Genomic DNA, 20,467 nt, shown 5'->3' with positions numbered 1-20,467 from the left:
TCAGAGTCTGAGTCGTCCGTTCCCTGTCGTCGTCTTTTTCCGAGTTTGGGGGGGTGTATTTGTTTAGGATTCATGTTGAAAGAAAAATGTGAATTCATCCCTCCCTTACCCACCCACCATGGGGTCCAACTTAGGGGCCAGGGTCAAGGGAACACCAGCTTGACCCCTTCCAGGTTTCGGGAGGGATATACAACCAGCAGCCCAGCTCCAACGTGCTCCCCCCCGATCATGCCCAGCTCCCGGGGACAGAGAGCCGAGCACTACGGGGGTTACCTTCGTCAGCCACTAAACTACCAGTCTTGACCCAGCCCCACGAAGGGGTAGCCGATTGACACACACGGGCCAATGTGTGCCGCCTGTCTTAGGAGAGGTCCGAGCCAAAGGGATGTGTTGAGAGCAGCGTGCTCTCTCAATCCCCAGGATCTCATTCCCCTCCATCACAGGTCGCGCCGCACGGCAAACACGGCGGGCCTAAAGAAGGCCGCAGAGAAAAAAAGAATGTGGAAAAGAAGGCTTGATGGGGAGCTGAGGACAGAAAAGAGGCGGTAAAAAGAAGAACAAAGAATAGCGAAAGGGACAGTGGGTCACGTTTAGTTTGGGCCTCACTCACGACCTGTTCGGCATGGGCAGCCCTATCAGGGGCATCAGTACAAAACCACCACTTATTCAGCCCTAACAGCTACGATGGCTATGTAGGCTGTCAATTAAGACCTGGGACCAGAGCACCAAACCCCAAGAAGCACTGATGCCCCCGCCGACACAGCTCGCTCGATCACTGGCCACTAAGCCTCCCGACCACGACAAGGTAGTGACCCTCCCGGGAGTGGGTCAGGAGAACACCAGCCTGACCCCCTCCAGGTTTCGGGAGGTGTGGGGCGGAGGACGACAGGAAAGTGGTCACTCCCGTGCAGAACGTCGTGCACTTTCCACTGGTAGTCCAGGACCAACGATGGATCGCAGACCGACAGATCTAAACACGAGAGCTTTCCAGAGGACAGATGAAGGTAAGTGGGAGACTTGTCGTTAAGACAGCACAAGTCCATGTCGGAAAGAAGGTTTTCCAAGAGAAGACCTCGGGCTGATGTCATCTCACTTCGCCCAACAGTAAAAACGGACGTGGGAGCTGGTCGATCAGGCTCATGAGGTCTTGCCTCAGAACACGGACGGAAGGAGGAAGGTAGAGAGAGCAGACAGTGATGGTTTTCTCAAGGGTGACTCTGACTGCCACCGCCTGTAAAGGGGTGCTTAAAAGAACTGTACTGTATAAAAGGGACTTGTGAATAAAAAGAGCGACACCTCCCGTCAATCCCTCTTGCTTCGGTTGAGCGGGTTTAAAAACGGAGTTAAAACTAGAGAGAGATAAAACCTTGCCATCTCTTTGCAGAGTCTCCTGCAGCGCCAGCACTGAAGGTTTCAAAGCACGACAAAGCAGCTGGAGTTCCTGAAAATTGGCGTAGAACCCCCGGATGTTCCAGTGGATCACTGCCATTAAAAAGGGTTAAAAAAATAAAGCAGCAGCCTATTCCATCGCTACCCCCTGCTCCTCTGCTTGCGGTGGCTCAAGGTCGGCCAGGATGGAGTATTTATTTTTAGAAATTACTTTTTCGGATTCCGACCGAGTCGGAATATCCACCACCTCGGCCCCTCCCGATCCCGCCGAGGCCGCAACCCTCCCCTCCTTGAGTTTTGGAGGTACAGGGGGTTTCCGGCCACTTCTGCCAGCCCGAGGGCCAGGCAGACGAGAGGCGGGGCGAGGGGTGCCGGGGGGTGGGGTGGGGCGGGAGGCGGACAACGTGCCTCCGCCCGAGGTTTTCCGCTCCCGCCCAGCAGCCCCTGAGGACTGCCGCACAGGATGGGAAGGGGTGGACACGGCGCCTCCACCCAAGGCCAACGGTTCCGACGAGGTGGGTAAGTCGTCCGTCTGCGTCCCTGTGGACGTCGTCTGGACCGCGACGTCCACCATCCTGGGTCTGACGACAGAGGCGTACGACGCCTTAAGCGACGCAGCCTCCACCTGTTTCTTTGCCTCAAAGAAGGATATCTTCTTTTCTGTCTTGACCTTCTGGATTTGTTTTTCTTTTTTCCAGGCGGGGCAGTCTTTCGATGAGGACGGGTGGCCACCTCCACAGTTCGCACACCGGGCTGCACTGACGCAATCGCCCTGGTGCGCCGCCTTCGAACAGGTGCCACACGCCTCTTCCTTCTTGCATCGGTCTCTCACGTGTCCAAATTTCTGGCATTTAAAACATCTCAGAGGGGACGGCACATACAGGCTTACACTAACTATCAGGTATCCGACCCGAATGTCCTTGGGGACATCCGGGCAGCAGAAGGTGAGGAAGAAAGTGTTGGTCGGGACTCTGTCCGACCCCTTCCTCACCGTCACCCTGTACACGCCGGTCACTCCCTGAGAGGACAGCTCGCTCTTGATTTCAGCCTCAGACACACCTTTCAACTCCGGGCATCTGATGACCCCCTTTGAGCAGTTGAGACCTTTGTGAGGGGAAACCTTCACCGCCCTATCCACGAAAGTGGTCGCCTTGAGGAGGAGCTGTGTCTGCCTTTTGGACTCTGTCTGCACTAAAAGTGCTCCGCTCCTCAGCCTCTTGATGGATTTCAGCGATCCTGCCAGACACTGAAAGCCCTTCTGGATAGCGAAGGGGCTGAGAGCCGACAAGGGCTTGTCGCCATCAGCGCCCTCCATCACAAGCCACGATGGCCAAAATCCAGAGGTCTCAACGACCTCCGAATCGGAGTCTGAGTCGTCCGTTCCTTGTCGTCGTCTTTTTCCAGAGTTAGGGGTGTGTGATTTTTTGGAAGTCATGTTGAAAAAAATGTAAATTCATCCCTCCCTTACCCACCCACCATGGGGTCCAACTTAGGGGCCAGGGTCAAGGGAACACCAGCTTGACCCCTTCCAGGTTTCGGGAGGGATATACGACCAACAGTTTAGCTCCAACGTGTTCCCCCCCGATCATGCCCAGCTCACGGGGACAGAGAACCGAGCACTACGGGGTTATCTTCGCTAGCCACTAAACTGCCAGTCTTGACCGAGCCCCACGAAGGGGTAGCCGATTGAAACACACGGGCCAATGTGTGCCGCCTGTCTTAGGAGAGGTCCGAGCCAAAGGGATGTGTTGAGAGCAGCGTGCTCTCTCAATCCCCAGGATCTCATTCCCCTCCATCACAGGTCGCGCCGCACGGCAAACACGGCGGGCCTGAAGAAGGCCGCAGAGAAAAAAGAATGTGGAAAAGAAGGCTTGATGGGGAGCTGAGGACAGAAAAGAGGCGGTAAAAAGAAGAATAGAGAACAGCGAAAGGGACAGTGGGTCACGTTTAGTTTGGGCCTCACTCACGACCTGTTCGGCATGGGAAGCCCTATCAGGGGCATCAGTACAAAACCACCACTTATTCAGCCCTAACAGCTACGATGGCTATGTAGGCTGTCAATTAAGACCTGGGACCAGAGCACCAAACCCCAAGAAGCACTGATGCCCCCGCCGACATAGCTCGCTCGATCACTGGCCACTAAGCCTCCCGACCACGACAAGGTAGTGACCCTCCTGGGAGAGGGTCAAGAGAACACCAGCCTGACCCCCTCCAGGTTTCGGGAGGTCCAACGGAGTCAAGCAAGGGTGTGTTCTTGCCCCCACCCTGTTCAGTCTCATGTTTTCAGCCATGCTGACAGATGCCTTCAGAGACGCTGACGTAGGCATTGGCATCAGGTACCGCACAGATGGCTCACTCTTCAACCTCAGGAGGCTTCAAGCAAAAACCAAGGTGAGGACAGACACCGTCAATGACTTCCTGTTTGCTGAAGACTGCGCTCTCAATGCTGCCTCCGAAGCTGACATGCAACACAGCGTCGATAAGTTCTCTGCTGCCTGTGACAACTTTGGCCTCACAATCAGCACAAAGAAGACTGAGGTGATGCACCAGCCAGCTCCAGGAAAGCCTTACGTCGAACCAAACATCTTCATCAAAGGCAACGACTGAATGCGGTGGACAAGTTCACATACCTGGGCAGTACACTCTCTCGCAGAGTTGTCATCGACGACGAGGTGAATGCTCTGACATGCACGCTAAAAAAATTTTCCTAGCTTGGATGAGGGTAATGCTGTTGTCATGCAGCCATTCACTCTTGGCAAGAAGAAGTGGAGCAGAGCCACAGATATCCATCGCTATGGTTAGTTAGTCCAATGATGTTGAGGCCGATGATGGGACAATCTACTGCCAACACCAGGTCCACATAAAGGTAACAGATCAAGCCTCTACACCACAGCCAATGTCCACCAACCTGACCCAGTAACCCAGTCCTCTTCACCATCCATGCCTAATCTGCCTGCTGTCCATCTCCCATGACGCTGTTGGAGACTCCCATGGCCTGCCCAACGCATCTGCAGCCCCACTGGAGCCACCTTGGACACTGCCAGAGCCAAATGTTCCAGACACACAAGCCCCAGCAGTGCCAGCTCCAAGATACAGGTCTGCACATGATTGGGCTGTGAATTGAAAAGTGACTAATTTGTGCGAGCTGGTATCATTTGTCCAGAAAATATCATATTACCATACAAATTACCTGACTAATGTTAGTATCAGTATCAGTAGCTCAAGAAGGCGTCACTGCATTCGGGCAAATCCATATATGCTACACCACATCTGCTAAGCAGATGCCTGACCAGCATCGTAACCCAACGTGCTTAGTCAGGCCTTGAGAAGAAGGGAAAAAAAAAAGATAAATAAAGATAAAATAAAATAAAATAAAAATAAATAATTTAATCAATTAATTTAGAAAGAATTTTTTTAATGAAGTAAAAAAAAGAAAAGAAAAGAAAAAAAGACAATAATGATAATAAACAAATAAGCAAATAAATGTAAAACATACAGACCCACACACCCACATGCATAACAAATATACAACAAACATGCAGTTTCACAGATATGAAAGCACAAAAGTGCACAGGCCCAAATACACATAAACGTACATGAGCTCTGACACACACACACACACGCCATCTACCAAACTACCCTGCACCCCACCCCACCTGTCGTGTGCGACAATGTAGTGTTGAAAAAAAAGAAGGAAATTTTGGTCAGCTTGACCCCTCGAATACGTCATGATTTTCGCTGTTTTGTTTTTGTTTGTTTGTTTTGTTTTGTTTTTTCTTGTTCCCTTGCTTTCTTTCTTTATTTTTATGCGTGCGTGCACATGTGCGTGTGTACGCGCGCATGAGTGTGTGCTCCTTCCCTCCCTCTAGTCAGCTCAGGTTGATGTTTTCTTTTTCTCGTGCATGCATATCTGCCGGTTGTTTAGCTCAACTACAAGTTTGATAAGGACAACTCATACGGAATCTACCTCGACGGGTCAGATCAACTGGGGAAGAACAGTGTGTTTTGCGGGCTTCGCGCCGACGGCCAAGAGTTTCACTTCAACTTGACTCTAAACACGGACCTGTTGTCCGACGACTTTGTGGTGGAGTACTGGGGTGGAAATGGAAGCGTGCATCGCAGCAAGGAATTGTGGGACTGGGATTATTCCGGAAGAAGCAAGGGGCCAACAGTCGCCAACGCCGCACTAGCAACTGTGTGGGGCTGTTCCTGCTCCATTCATTTGGGAGTGAGGAGGTTTTTACCGATTCGGTTCGGGTTTGGGGCCTCCAGTGCCACTACATTTCCTGGGTCCGTGTCCGACCAGGAGGTCTGGAACTACGTTCTAGTTCCAGGGATTTAATCTCCCTATTATTATTTTTTTTCACGAGCTCTTGAGGTGTGTCAGGTTGGAAGGGTGAAGAATGCTAGTTTTGTTGTTGTTTTTCTACAGACAGTGAGCGGCCATTGATATATATTTCAGGTTTTTGGTGGTGGTGTTATTGCTGCATTTAAAATACATACTTTAATTTCAGTGCATTATGGCCCTGCCAATCCTTGTGGATTCAGACTTATGTATATCTGTGTGCACACATATTCTGTTATTGTTTTTTTTTTTTTTTTTACAGTTGTATTAAGGCATTCAGCTGTACGTGTGAGTGTGTGCGAAATCCCTCTGTGTGTCTGCTTTAGCACATGCGTTGTTTTTCTTGTGCTTGACTCTTGACTTGAGTCTCTTTACAGCTCCGAAGAGTGGTCTGCCGTTGTCCTGGGCACCCACAGCCTTCCCTGCACCTGTGAATTCCCTGAGTCTGTCACAGGGGTGTCCCCGACGTACATGAAGATCGCCGCTTTACATGCCCTGTCTACAGAAGGACTAGGACTTTCAGTGGTCGCCGGCATCGTGGGTTGTCTGTGGCAAGGACCTTTGTGTTCAGAACTAATGCGAGCCGTACATGGATGGTAGAGGATGCGTGTGTATGTGTGAGAGCAGTGCACAAGAGGGGTGAGTGTACGTGTTCGAGCGAATGTGATTTACTCATTTATTTTTCTCTCATTCCCACTTATGATGTGGCGATTTGTATTAGCGGGTTAGTAAGTTTGGGGAGTGGAGGGGGGATTAAGGGAAATAGTTAGGCCTCACTGCTGTTTTGGTTGTCAGTATATCTGTGTGAGTGAGTGAATAAAGTTTGGTATTGTGTATAAATTCTTGGTGTTGGCTGCATTTAATTGAGCGTGCGAGGATCCGGAGACCCATTTTTCTCAAATTTACTTTTATTAGATTGCGCGGGGCCTGTCGGGTTGTAGGTGGGTCCTCAACCTCAACGTCACGTGACAATTTTTGGGGGCTCGTCCGGGATCTTCCGCTTCCCGATCACTGCTCGCAGCTTTCACTAAGAAGTTTGTATTATCCATGTTATTTATTTATTTATTTATTTTGTAACTGGCAATGTTTTGTTTTTTATTATATGTGGGAAGCTAGAGTGGGAAGTTAACAGTACCCTTTTTTTTCCACTCAATGGGGTTTAGGGTGTCTATTCCACGGGGGGTACCCTGTATCTACACTGACTGCTCCCCATAAACAGTTTTTGAAGAACACAAGGGGTGGCAGCTATTCGTAGCGGTACCCCAGCATTTCCGTGTTTAACTTCTCCATAATCCCCTGGTTTTGTTTATGCATAGTGTCAGGGTCAGTTACGATGGCTTCCAAGTATGTCATGGGAAAAGATCCATCCCAAGGACCGGTTACAAGGTCAGCCGCGGCCTCAGGCAAGAAAGAAGTGGTCGTTGTCGGGGAGGGTTCATCCTTTCTGAAAACTCTGGGCCCTGGCTCGGGAATTTCTTGGCAGTCCCCTAAATGGATCAAGGAGATGATGGGGGCACAGTATAACACCCCTCCAGTCACTTCCACGGTGGTTAGGACAAATGTCACCACTCCTGGGGGAGCCTTTACAGGCCCAAGGTTCCCCAGCCCTTCACAGGTACGTTCTCAGATAACTACCTCAGGCACTGGGTACGTCACTGGCACTCCTGGGGTTATGACCTCGCGGGTTTCAGAATCTAACATGCCTGATAATACCTCCATGGTGGGGGGCGACGTTACATGAAATTGAAATTATGGTGCTTAGAGCCTCGCCGACCACTAAGGCCATCTCAAGGCTATCGCCGCGTCAATTACTACTACAAGGCTAAAAAAAAACAACCAATTAAAACGAGTCACCACTTCAAACTTTCCACTCCAAAGTTTAAAAAAAAACTTCCATAGTTTAAAACCTTCAAATCTGGTTAAAAAGGTTCACTTCTTTTAAGAAGTCCATCAGCGCCCACGGAGGGACATCACGAAACAAAGTCTTCAAAGAAACCGCCGTGTAATGTCTGCGTCTAACGTCATGCAGATCCCAACAGTCAAGGAGCACGTGTTTCACGGTGAGAGGCTCGTCACAGGGAACGCATCGAGGGGCCTCCTCCCCCTTCAACAAGTAAGAATGAGTAAAAAAAGTGTGCCCCGTACGCAGTCTGCACAGCACAGATTCCTCCTTTCTGTTCTTCACCCCCGAAGGGAGGGTCTCCCCCAGGTCCGGACGGATCTGGAAGAGCTTGTTGTCTATCTGGGTGTTCCATTTCTCTTGCCAAAGATCTTTAACGTAAGAATTGACCTTCCGCTTCATGTCTGTATAGGGTACCAAGGATCTGGACAATTCTTTCTTTACAGCGTTCCTGGCCAGCAGGTCCGCCCTTTCGTTACCACGAATGCCAACATGTCCGGGAACCCAGGCCAACACAACCTCGTATCCTTTCTTCGTTGCGAGAGTAAAAGTTTCATAAAATTCCAGCAGTTTGGGATGAGTGATATTCCTGCAGGCGATCGCCTCCAGGGCTGATAAGGAGTCGGAAAAGATCATGAATCTCTTCTGTTTGGAAGAGAGAACCATTTTTAACCCCAGGACCAGTGCAGTCAGTTCCGCGGTGTATACCGAGCTGTCAGACAGGATGTGTTCCGTTGAGGGCCGGTCAGGAAAGGCGGGACAGAACGCAGATGCGGCGACTCCGTCCTCTGACTTGGAACCGTCAGTGAAGATGCCTTGAAAGGTGGGGAATTTGTGGCACAGTTCCGAAAAGTAGGTTCTGTAGGCCAGAGAACTGGTGGTGTCCTTACGGTACGAGGCCAGATCGAATCGGACCTCAGGTGTTGTAAAGGTCCACGGGGGGCTGTCAGGGAACTTAGAGAAATCTGAGATGCCACCGACATCCAGATCGGCATTTTCCAAGTGCGGCTGAATGCGGAGTCCGAGAGGAGGTATGCAGTTTGGGTTGTCTGTAAATTTCTTATCGAAAGGGTTGTTGAATACAGCATCGTAAGCAGGGTTTGTAGGTTCCGAAAACAATTTCAAATAATAGTTCAGGGTCAGCTTCAGTCTGCGGTTGGAAAGAGGCGGTTCCCCCGCCTCTGCATACAGGCTGTGCACAGGGGTGGTGCGGAAAGCACCCAAGCTGAGACGGAGCCCTTGGTGGTGTACAGGGTCCAACAGTTTCAGGTAGGACGGTCTGGCCGAGCCGTATACAACACTTCCATAATCCAGTTTGGACCGGACCAGGGCTCTGTAGAGGTGCAAGAGAGTCCTCTTATCAGCACCCCAGTTCGTGTGTGCCACAACTCGGATGATGTTCAGGGCTTTTAGGCAAGATATTTTCAGCTGTTTAATGTGGCTGAGAAAATTCAGCTTCTGATCGAAGACGACCCCTAGAAATCTGGCTTCCTTGACCGCCGGGATGGTGGATGTTCCCAGACGGATTTCAGGGTCCTGATAGAATTGGCGAAAATTATGAAAGTGGATGCATTCAGTTTTGGAGGACGAAAATGTGAAGCCATTCTCCTCTGCCCAACACTGGATTTTGTTGACGCAGAGCTGAAGCCGTCGCTGGATGCTGGCGTACGTGCTGCCGGTTGCATATAAAGCAAAATCATCCACGAACAGCGAGCTGTCCGATCCTTTCTGAACGGATTGAACGATGTCATTAATTTTGATGCTGAACAGAGCAGGCGACAGGATGCTCCCCTGCGGGACACCCAGCTCCTGCTCGTGAATGTCGGACAGGGTGGTGCCGACTCTCACCTGGAATTGTCTGTCTTGTAAAAAATTGTGGATAAACTGAGGCAGGTGTCCTCGGAAGCCGAGCTTGTGCAAGTCGGAAAGAATACCAAATTTCCACGTGGTATCGTAAGCTTTCTCCAGGTCAAAAAATATGGCCACCACATGTTGTTTGTTGACGAAAGCATTTCTTATCGTGGTTTCCAGACGAACCAGATGGTCAACGGTAGAGCGATGCTTGCGGAAACCGCACTGTTCCTTCGCCAGAAGGCCGTCGGTCTCTAGTTTCCACATCAGTCTACCGCTGACCATCTTCTCCATCAGTTTGCAGACGCAGCTGGTCAGTGCAATTGGGCGGTAGTTGGAGGGGTTCGAGGGGTCTTTTCCCGGTTTCGGCAGCGGGATTATGAGGGCTTTCCGCCAGGAGGGGGGAAAGAAGCCTGTGACCCAGATGTGGTTATAAACTTTAAGCAGGGTGTCCAGACAGGTTTGGGGAAGGTGCTTTAGGAGTTTATAATGGACTTCGTCCATTCCTGGACAGGAATCCGTACAGGTCTGAAGGGCAGATTTAAGTTCGTTCATTGTGAAAGGAAGGTTGTAATTCTCTGTGTTGTCGGAAAAGAAGTTACATGGTGTTTTTTCTGACAGGTTTTTGGTTTTAAGAAAGCGAGCAGATTTGTTAGCAGATCTCGAGTTCTGTTCTATTGTGGAGGCAAGCAAATTGGCAACTGCTTTCTTCTCTGTGACCAGAGCGTCTGAAAGTTTAAGATGGTGGAAGGTCGGGCATGCGTTTTTGCCCTTAATTCTTTTTAAAACCCTCCACACTTTCTTCTTGGGTGTGTTGGAGGTTAAGGAAGAGCAGAAATCTCTCCAAGACTTCCTCTGGCTCTTTTTAAAAACATACCTGGCTTTCGCCCTCAGCTGTTGATGGGTTCGAACGCTATCGGACTCCGGTCTCCGAAAGACGCGTCGCTGCGCTCTCTTCCGAGACTTGCGGGCCTCCCGACATTCCGCGTTGAACCAGGGCGTTCTAGGGACCTGAGGCTTGGAGGTAGACGATGGGACTGCTGCTTTGGCGCAATCTAAAACGATCCGAGTCAGAGCGTCAGCAGGGTCCTTGCTTTTCAATACTGTTTCTTCCTGCAGCTCAGCTCTTATCTTGGTGGTAAAAAAACTCCAGTCTGCTTTGTCGTAGTACAGGCGGTCAGGCAGAGAGTCACCTTCTCCATCTGTGGGGCGGAGGATGACAGGAAAGTGGTCACTCCCGTGCAGATCGTCGTGCACTTTCCACTCGTAGTCCAGGACCAACGATGGATCGCAGACCGACAGATCTAAACACGAGAGCTTTCCAGAGGACAGATGCAGGTAAGTGGGAGACTTGTCGTTAAGACAGCACAAGTCCATGTCAGAGAGAAGGTTTTCTAAGAGAAGACCTCGGGCTGATGTCATCTCACTTCCCCAGAGCGGGGAGTGTCCGTTGAAGTCGCCCAACAGTAAAAACGGACGTGGGAGCTGGTCGACCAGGTTCATGAGGTCCTGCCTCAGAACACGGACGGAAGGGGGAAGGTAGAGAGAGCAGACAGTGATGGTTTTCTCGAGCGTGACTCTGACTGCCACCGCCTGTAAAGGGGTGCTTAAAAGAACTGTACTGTATAAAAGGGACTTTCGAATAAAAAGAGCGACACCTCCCGTCAACCCCTCTTGCTTCGGTTGAGCGGGTTTAAAAACAGAGTTAAAACCAGAGAGAGATAAAACCTTGCCATCTCTTTGCAGAGTCTCCTGCAGTGCCAGCACTGAAGGTTTCAAAGCACGACAAAGCAGCTGGAGTTCCTGGAAGTTGGCATAGAATCCCCGGATATTCCAGTGGATCACTGCCATTAAAAAGGTTTTTTTAAAAAAAAAATAAAGCAGCAGCCTATTCCATCGCTACCCCCTGCTCCTCCACTTGCGGTGGCTCAAGGTCCGCCAGGATGGAATATTTGTTCTTTGACATAAATTTTTCGGGTTCCGACCGGGTCGGAATATCCACCACCTCGGCCCCTCCCGACCCCGCCGTGGCCGCAGCCCTCCCCTCCTTGAGTTTTGGAGGTGCGGGGGGCTTCCGGCCACTTCCGCCAGCCCGAGGGCCAGGCAGACGAGAGGCGGGGCGAGGGGGGCCGGGGGGTGGGGTGGGGCGGGAGGCGGACAACGTGCCTCCGCCCGAGGCTTTTCTCTCCCGCCCAGCAGCCCCTGAGGACTGCCGCGCAGGATGGGAAGGGGTGGACACAGCGCCTCCACCCAAGGCCAACGGTTCCGACGAGGCGGTTAAGTCGTCCGTCTGCGTTCCTGTGGACGTCGTCTGGACTGCGACGTCCACCGTCCCGGATCTGACGACAGAGGCATACGACGTCCTAGGCGACGCGGCCTCCACCTGTTTCCTTGCCTCAAAGAAGGAAATTTTCTGTTCTGTCTTGACTTTCTGAATTTGTTTTTCTTTCTTCCAGGCGGGGCAGTCCTTCGACGAGGACGGGTGGCCACCTCCGCAGTTCGCACACAGGGCTGCACTGACGCAATCGCCCTGGTGCACCGCCTTCGAACAGGTGCCACACGCCTCTTCCTCCTTACATCTGTCTCTCACGTGTCCGAATTTCTGACACTTAAAGCATCTCAGAGGGGACGGTACGTACAGGCTGACATTAACTAGCAGGTATCCGACCCGAATGTCCTTGGGGACATCCGGGCAGCAGAAGGTGAGGAAGAAAGTGTTGGTCAGGACTCTGTCCGACCCCTTCCTCACCGTCACCCTGTACACATCGGTCACTCCCTGAGAGGACAGTTCGCTCTTGATCTCGGCCTCAGACACACCTTTCAACTCCGGGCATCTGATGACTCCCTTAGAGCAGTTGAGACCTTTGTGAGGGGAAATCTTCACTGCCCTATCCACGAAAGTGGTCGCCTTCAGAAGGAGCTGTGTCTGTCTTTTGGATTCTGTCTGTACTAAAAACGCTCCGCTCCTCAGCCTCTTGATGGATCTGAGCGATCCTGCCAGGCACTGAAAGCCCTTCTGGACAGCGAAGGGGCTGAGAGCTGACAAGGGCTTGTCGTCATCAGCGCCCTCCATCACTAGCCATGATGGCCAAAAACCAGAGGTCTCGACGACCTCCGACTCAGAGTCTGAGTCGTCCGTTCCCTGTCGTCGTCTTTTTCCGAGTTTGGGGGGGTGTATTTGTTTAGGATTCATGTTGAAAGAAAAATGTGAATTCATCCCTCCCTTACCCACCCACCATGGGGTCCAACTTAGGGGCCAGGGTCAAGGGAACACCAGCTTGACCCCTTCCAGGTTTCGGGAGGGATATACAACCAGCAGCCCAGCTCCAACGTGCTCCCCCCCGATCATGCCCAGCTCCCGGGGACAGAGAGCCGAGCACTACGGGGGTTACCTTCGTCAGCCACTAAACTGCCAGTCTTGACCCAGCCCCACGAAGGGGTAGCCGATTGAAACACACGGGCCAATGTGTGCCGCCTGTCTTAGGAGAGGTCCGAGCCAAAGGGATGTGTTGAGAGCAGCGTGCTCTCTCAATCCCCAGGATCTCATTCCCCTCCATCACAGGTCGCGCCGCACGGCAAACACGGCGGGCCTAAAGAAGGCCGCAGAGAAAAAGAGAATGTGGAAAAGAAGGCTTGATGGGGAGCTGAGGACAGAAAAGAGGCGGTAAAAAGAAGAACAAAGAATAGCGAAAGGGACAGTGGGTCCCGTTTAGTTTGGGCCTCACTCACGACCTGTTCGGCATGGGAAGCCCTATCAGGGGCATCAGTACAAAACCACCACTTATTCAGCCCTAACAGCTACGATGGCTATGTAGGCTGTCAATTAAGACCTGGGACCAGAGCACCAAACCCCAAGAAGCACTGATGCCCCCTGCCGACATAGCTCGCTCGATCACTGGCCACTAAGCCTCCCGACCACGACAAGGTAGTGACCCTCCCGGGAGTGGGTCAGGAGAACACCAGCCTGACCCCCTCCAGGTTTCGGGAGGGCGACGTTACATCCCTCATTCTGTATTTGGAGAGAAAGGAGGAGATGCGTCGACAGGATGAGGAGAGGAAAGAAGAGATACGTCGACAGGAGGAGGAGAGGAAGGAGGAGATGCGTCGACAGGAGAAGATGGAGCTCTGGCAGTTAGAGCGAGAGAGATTTGAGCTTTTGGCTCAAAGCCTTGCTCAGCGGCCTAGCCGAGAGGAGTCCCCGGCAGCGGGACTGCCCACTTTCGCCCCTCCAAGGCTGACTCTTCCTGAGTTGCGGCCAGGCGACGATGTCGACGATTTTCTGGATCATTTCGAAGCAGTCGCTGATTCCTATAACATGGCAGAAGAGACTCGATCGCTTTACTTGATTAGTTCCTTGACAGGAAAGGCCCGGGAGGCATTTAACAACTTACCTCCGGAGAGTTCTTATACTGATCTGAAAGCGGCGCTTCGCCGTCAGTTCAGGATATCCCCTGAAGCTTACCGCAAAAAGTTTAGGGAGATACGCAAAGCCGGAAGTGAGTCCTTCATCCAGTTTGGGATTCGTCTTAAGCGCACGCTCGAGCACTGGGAAACCATGTCCGGAATGGCACTGAGGGACTTGATTCTCATTGAGCAGCTTCTCAGCACTGTGACAAGACGACCTGGCTGTGTGTATCAGGGATGAAGGCCTTAGAACGTTCCAGGAAGTCACAGAGAGGGCCGAACGCTTTGCGGAAGCTAGAAGGGGAATCAGGGTCTTCAAGACCAGTACAGGTTCTCTAGGTGGGGGACTCAAGTCTTCGCCCATGCCGAAGCGTGGGAACCTAAGCTATTCTCAGCATCCGTTGGCTGAACAATCACCGCATTCAGTTGTTCCGCCACGTGGCAGCATGGCGTCTGCCCCTAAGTCGGCCACTGCACCAGGTAAGGGGGGCAATCAGTGTTTTTATTGTGGCGAGGGGGGACATTACAAGCGCGACTGTCCAAAGTTAAAGAGAGACCGGAGGCAACAAGCGGCAGTCGGCCACACACACGAGAGTTGCGCTTTAGCAACTGTACCTGTGTTCAGCGCTGAACAACAAGGTGACCAAGGAGGGATGGGGCCTACCTGTTCTGTGTTTCTCAGCCTCGTAGAGGATCGGATAGTCGATTCTATTCGAGACTCTGGCGCTACATACACCTTCGTTGACGAGAGTGTGGTACCTCCTGACGCTGAGAAAGGAGGAACGTGTCAGGTGACTGGAGTTGAAAAGTCCTTCAACGCTGTCCATCCTTATGTTAAGGTGCAGGTTGCTACACCGTACTTTAAAGGAGCTGTGTGGGCTGTGGCACTCCGGAATCCTGCATATACACTGCTCATTGGTAACAACGTGCTTTTCGCAGACGGTACACGACAGGGGGTGTCGACACAGCTACCCAGGGAGGTGCTGGCAGCAGTAACCACACGAGCGATGGCAAGGGATCATAAGCCCGTCTTACAGCCTACTCAGGGACCGGTGACAGACGCAGTAGCTCTCCACACGGATAGGGAGACCGTCCGTCGTCTTCAGGCCAGAGACCCCACCCTGCAGCAACTGAGACAAGCGACAACGCCTAATATCAACACAGGACGGGAGGGGAAGGCATCTTACACAATGCACGGCAGTCTCTTGTTCCATGTGTTCCACAAGAACGGGGAGCACCTCAAGCAACTGGTGGTACCTCTGGGCCTCAGACGCACCGTTCTCTCCCTAGGGCATGACATACCCATGGCGGGGCATTTGGGAGTTCGGCGGACACAAGAACGAGTGTGGCAACACTTCTACTGGCCTAGCATGTGCAAGGATGTCCGCCAGTACTGTCGGTCGTGTGACGTCTGTCAGCGTACTTCTCCGCGTGGCAAGAACCAGCGTGTGCCGTTAGGTACTGTCCCTCTTGTGTCAGAGCCCTTCCAGAAAGTGGGAGTGGACATCGTAGGTCCAATCACTCCAGCCTCTGCGCGGGGCAATCGTTACATTCTGGTGATCGTTGATTACGCCACGCGTTACCCAGAAGCCGTTGCGTTGAAGGGAATCGATTCTGTCACAGTTGCGGACGCACTGTGGCAGATGTGGACCCGAGTGGGAGTACCCTCGGAGGTATTCACAGACAGAGGTACCCAGTTCAAAAGTGACGTGATGGCTCAGGTAAACCGGTTGTTGGGGATCCATGGCAGAACTACGACTCCGTACCATGCACAGGCAAACGGTCTTGTCGAGCGTTTCAACGCCACCCTGAAGAAAATGATCCAACGCCTCTGTATTGAGAAGCCCAAGGATTGGGATCTGTTCATTCCGGCCGTCCTGTTTGCGTTCAGGGAAGTGCCACAGGAGTCCCTGCGGTTTTCTCCCTTTGAGGTCCTGTATGGCCGCATGGTCAGGGGGCCCATGGCTCTTTTGCGCCAGCTGTGGACCAAGGAAACGTCATCGCCTCCAGAAACCCTCACGGAGGTAGAGTACGTGGTGGATCTGCGCAATCGGCTGGAAGAGACCTGCAGGCTGGCACGAGAGAACCTGCAGCAAGCAGCCACCAAGTACAAGCGACAGTATGACAAAAAAGCCCGTGAGCGATGGTTTGAGGTAGGAGACGAAGTCTTGCTGCTCTTACCAGAGAAAAAGAACAAGCTCCAAATTGCTTGGCAGGGCCCCTACAGGGTGATAGAGCGGGTTGGCGACTGGGATTACCGTACTGCGGTCAAAGGAACCCCACGACTCTATCATGCCAATCTACTGAAGCGGTACACCCGGAGAGAGGAGTGTTCCGCAGCTGCAGCCCCAGTGGTCATAGAAGAAACAGAAGATGACCACACAGGCTCTTTCAGCTCACAGGGGATTCCACTTCTACCCCTGCAAGCAGAAGAGACATGGAAAGATGTCTCTGTCCACACAAACCTCACTTCTTCACAGCAGCAGGAAATCATGGATATCTGTCAGAGTGCTAGTGGCGTTCTCACCGACCTTCCCCTCAAGTGCACCGTGGGGGAGTGTGAGCTGGTTCTGGAGGACATTACACCAGTACGAGTCCGCCAGTACCCACTGCCCCACTCACAGTATGACGTGATCAGAGAGGAGGTCCAATCCATGCTGAAGATGGGAGTGATCGAGCCTGCCACCTCACCTTACTCTGCACCCATTGTATTGGTCAAAAAGAAAGACGGGAAGGTTCGCTTCTGTGTGGACTTTCGCCGTCTCAACCGGGTACTACGCTTTGATGCAGAACCGTTGCCTGATGTCGACCAGATTTTTGCAAAGCTGAGCCATGCCAAGTACTTTTCTAAACTCGACTTAGCTAAAGGGTATTGGCAGATACCAATGAAAGAGAGTGACCGACCCAAGACCGCATTCACGACGCCACAGGGTCAGTTTCAGTGGCTGGTGATGCCGTTCGGGCTGAAAACGGCCGGTGCGATTTTTAGTCGCATCATGCGAAGAGTTCTGGGACCACTGCAGTTAGATGATGCCCATAACTTTATGGATGATCTGCTGCTGGCCACCAGTACCTGGAATCGTCACACTGAAGTTCTGCAGCAGATACTCTGCCGCCTACAGGAGGTACAGCTGTCGGCGAGACCTACTAAGTGCCAGCTTGGCTGTCCGGAAATCAGCTTTCTTGGACACCACCTCCAGGGTGGTCAGCTGCACCCAGAACAGGACAAGGTAGCAAAAATCCGGGAAGCACACCCTCCTACCACAAAGAAGGAGCTGCATGCCTTCCTTGGACTGGCTGGCTATTACAGGCGTTTCGTGCCTAAGTTTTCAGAAACAGCCCTACCTCTGACCAACAAGACCAAGGGCAGTGAGCCCAACAAAGTTCTGTGGTTGGATGAGTGCCAGAAAGCCTTTGACAAGTTAAAAGAAGCACTCACCAACCCCCCAGTGCTGGTCCTTCCCGACCCTAGCAAAACATTTGTGCTACGGACAGACGCCTCAGGGTTGGGCCTTGGGGCCGTGCTTCTTCAGGATCACGGTGAAGGACTACAACCCATAGCTTTCGCCAGCAAGAAGCTCAGTGGAGTTGAACAGCGGTACCACACCATAGAGCAGGAGGCACTGGCAGTGGTTTGGGGTATACGGAAGTTCTATCCCTACCTGTACGGAAGGCATTTTGTGCTTGAGAGCGACCATCATCCTCTCAAGTATCTGCACTGTATCCGTCCCGTCAGTCGACGTCTCATGGGATGGGCTGTGGAGCTCCAGTCTCACAGCTTCACCTTCAGACACATCAAGGGTGTCGACAACTTGGGGGCAGACTACCTGAGTAGGACTGGGCAGTAACTGGAGGTTTGACTCATGCCGAGTCGCTGCACCGGGGTTGACCGGTGTGTTGGCCCTGTCCCACAGTTTCCCCATGCGATGCAGATTTAGCCCTAGCGGATGGTTGGAACGCTTGATCCGTTGGTCTGTTGAGCGGGGACGGTGCACAGCGTTTACCATTTCTTGTGTTTTGTTTCACGTAATTATTTTACAATTCAAGTAATTCACGAAGCATGTCAATCGTGCATGGCTGGAAGTGTGAATCTCAGATTTGAGATCGACACTTTTAAGGAGGGGGGAAACTGTCGCGTGCAACAGTGTAGTGTTGAAAAAAAAGAAGGAAATTTTGGTCAACTTGACCCCTCGAATACGTCATGATTTTCGCTGTTTGTTTTTGTTTTGTTTTTTCTTGTTCCCTTTCTTTCTTTCTTTATTTTTATGCGTGCGTGCACATGTGCGTGTGTACGTGCGCATTAGTGTGTGCTCCTTCCCTCCCTCTAGTCAGCTCAGGTTGATGTTTTCTTTTTCTCGTGCATGCATATCTGCCGGTTGTTTAGCTCAACTATAAGTTTGATAAGGACAACTCATACGGAATCTACCTCGATGGGTCAGATCAACTGGGGAAGAACAGTGTGTTTTGCAGGCTTCGCGCCGACGGCCAAGAGTTTCACTTCAACTTGACTCTAAACACGGACCTGTTGTCCGACGACTTTGTGGTGGAGTACTGTGGCGGAAATGGAAACGTGCATCGCAGCAAGGAATTGTGGGACTGGGATTATTCCGGAAGAAGCAAGGGGCCAACGGTCACCAACGCCGCACTAGCAACTGTGTGGGGCTGTTCCTGCTCCATTCATTTTGGAGTGAGGAGGTTTTTACCGATTCGGTTCGGGTTTGGGGCCTCCAGTGCCACTACATTTCCTGGGTCCGTGTCCGACCAGGAGGTCTGGAACTACGTTCTAGTTCCAGGGATTTAATCTCCCTATTATTATTTTTTTTCACGAGCTCTTGAGGTGTGTCAGGTTGGAAGGGTGAAGAATGCTAGTTTTGTTGTTGTTTTTCTATAGACAGTGAGCGGCCATTGATATATATTTCAGGTTTTTGGTGGTGTTGTTATTGCTGCATTTAAAATACATACTTTAATTTCAGTGCATTATGGCCCTGCCAATCCTTGTGGATTCAGACTTATGTATATCTGTGTGCACACATATTCTGTTATTGTTTGTTGTTTTTTTTTACAGTTGTATTAAGGCATTCAGCTGTACGTGTGAGTGTGTGCGAAATCCCTCTATGTGTCTGCTTTAGCACATGCGTTGTTTTTCTTGTGCTTGACTCTTGACTCGAGTCTCTTTACAGCTCCGAAGAGTGGTCTGCCGTTGTCCTGGGCGCCCACAGCCTTCCCTGCACCTGTGAATTCCCTGAGTCTGTCACAGGGGTGTCCTCGACGTACATGACGATCGCCGCTTTACACCCCCTGTCTACAGAAGGACTAGAACTCTCAGTGGTCGCCGGCATCGTGGGTTGTCTGTGGCAAGGACCTTTGTGTTCAGAACTAATGCGAGCCGTACATGGATGGTAGAGGATGCGTGTGTATGTGTGAGAGCAGTGCACAAGAGGGGTGAGTGTACGTGTTCGAGCGAATGTGATTTACTCATTTATTTTTCTCTCATTCCCACTTATGATGTGGCGATTTGTATTAGCGGGTTAGTAAGTTTGGGGAGTGGAGGGGGGATTAAGGGAAATAGTTAGGCCTCACTGCTGTTTTGGTTGTCAGTATATCTGTGTGAGTAAGTAAATAAAGTTTGGTATTGTGTATAAATTCTTGGTGTTGGCTGCATTTAATTGAGCGTGCGAGGATCCGGAGACCCATTTTTCTTAAATTTTCTTTTATTAGATTGCGCGGGGCCTGTCGGGTTGTAGGTGGGTCCTCAACCTCGACCAGTCACGTGACACCACCCCTCTTCCCCACACACGCATTCCTAGGCTACGTATCGCAGCTTCCACAGCACACACACAAACACACTCACACAACCACATATGCCCGTACCCCCCCCCCCCCCCCGCCCCAAACACACACACATACATATATATGCACACCTGTGTCGTCATTAGGTATATGTGTTTGAATTGAAACATACCAGCATTAACCCTTTCGCTGCCAGGAAAATAAGATTTATTTATCATCAATAAAATAAAATTTTGTTTTCTTATTTTAAGTGAGATATGTAATAATTACTTCATTTATCACACACACACATACATATGTTTGTAATGAACAGGTTGAAAATGTGACAAAAAACATACGACTGATTTCAAAACAACTGCACATCATTGAAAATATTACAAAATTGGAAAACATCATGAGTTTTGTATTCTTTATTCATTTACCTTTCAGAAAACATACTTTTATGGGTTTCTCTCCAATTACAAAGCGAACAGAATGTTTTGAAAATATGTAACTGTTTTTTGTGAATAATTTCTAACAAATATGTTTCACTTAAAATTGTTAAATCTTATTTCCCTGGCAGGGAAGGGTTAATGCTGGTATGTTTCTGTTCTAAGACATATACCAAGTGACACAATAGTCAAGGAAAATAACTCTTCCCTCCTGTCCCACTTGGCACCAGAATAAAGATTCCATCACAAACTCAAATGTTTTCAAGTCTCCCCTCGTTTCACTGAAGGAACATAACACCATCAATCTTGTGTCAAATTCAAAAACATACCAGTTCATACAGTTTAAACTTCAGACTG

The 20,467-nt window shown here is 51.0% G+C and overlaps 1 protein-coding gene across 3 annotated transcripts in view; it reads right to left on the bottom strand.

Moving 5' to 3' along the window:
• Positions 1-20,467, bottom strand: part of LOC143297268 (transmembrane emp24 domain-containing protein 4-like) — a 65,680-nt gene that overhangs the window by 20,121 nt on the left and 25,092 nt on the right. The gene's annotated exons all lie outside the window — the stretch shown is intronic.

Source organism: Babylonia areolata, chromosome 2 (genome assembly GCF_041734735.1).
Source record: "Babylonia areolata isolate BAREFJ2019XMU chromosome 2, ASM4173473v1, whole genome shotgun sequence".
In the NCBI taxonomy this organism is placed as follows: Eukaryota; Metazoa; Mollusca; class Gastropoda; order Neogastropoda; family Buccinidae; genus Babylonia; species Babylonia areolata.
The sequence above is the reverse complement of the archived record's forward strand: the minus strand, read 5'-3'. Positions and strand labels throughout refer to the sequence as shown.